The 1032-nt window shown below is 37.5% G+C and overlaps 1 protein-coding gene across 2 annotated transcripts in view; it reads left to right on the top strand.

The window, feature by feature from the left end:
* LOC106872003 (uncharacterized) overlaps positions 1-1032 on the top strand; it is a 21876-nt gene that overhangs the window by 6470 nt on the left and 14374 nt on the right. The gene's annotated exons all lie outside the window — the stretch shown is intronic.

Raw genomic sequence — 1032 nt, 5'->3', positions numbered from 1 at the left:
TATATATATATATATATATATATATATGTATGTGTATTAACTGCAAATGCAGACTTCAGTTTTTTGTTGACTAATATTGCAGAATTCCATGCATAATGGACATTATGATTTTGGGGGCCTAAATTCTCTCATAATACCTTGTTAAATATACACTGTTGAACAATTTCTACAAGAGTAGATAATCTGCTATAGTCTAGTATATTTTTAATATTTCATTTTATGTAAAACATATTGATATATAATGAAGCTTTATTAATAGAAGTGGATGGGAAAACTTAACAGCTTTACACCCTGTATTACATTTACCCCTAATTTTGTCTTTAGTGATTTTGTCGTCTTCGTGAAGTTTTACAGTAATTGTAGTTAAGGTGATCTGTGATTGTTTGGTGTAGTAATAAGAAGATAGGGATTGAATAAAAGTTTATATGAAATAGTTAAAGTGATTAGGTATTATCACATAAGCATCCTTGAAAGTTGTACTTGGAATTACTCCATGTCCTATTTACTGTGGAAGTTTATTTCTTATTTAGTGTATAATGTTCTGTATATTATTTTCAAGAAAGAATTTGTATCTATTTTAATCACATTTGATATAGCACACATTCATTAAAATCATCATCATCATCATCGTTGTTTAACGTCCTCTTTCCATGTTAGCATGGGTTGGACGATTTGACTGAGGACTGGTGAAACCAGATGGCTACACCAGGCTCCAATCTGATTTGGCAGAATTTCTACGGCTGGATGCCCTTCCTAACGCCAACCACTCAGAGAGTGTAGTGGGTGCTTTTACGTGTCACCCGCACGAAGGCCAGTCAGGCGGTACTGGCGACGGCCACACTCAAGATGGTGTATTTTATGTGCCACCTGCACAGGAGCCAGTCCAGGGGCACTGGCAACGATATCGCTCGAAAATCCTACGAAGGCCAGTCAGGCGGTACTGGCAACGGCCATGCTCAAAATGGTGTATTTTATGTGCCACCCGCACAAGAGCCAGTCCAGGGGCACTGGCAACAATCTCGCTCGAAAGTG

The sequence above is a fragment of the Octopus bimaculoides genome, chromosome 3 (genome assembly GCF_001194135.2).
Source record: "Octopus bimaculoides isolate UCB-OBI-ISO-001 chromosome 3, ASM119413v2, whole genome shotgun sequence".
In the NCBI taxonomy this organism is placed as follows: domain Eukaryota; kingdom Metazoa; phylum Mollusca; class Cephalopoda; order Octopoda; family Octopodidae; genus Octopus; species Octopus bimaculoides.
The sequence above is the reverse complement of the archived record's forward strand: the minus strand, read 5'-3'. Positions and strand labels throughout refer to the sequence as shown.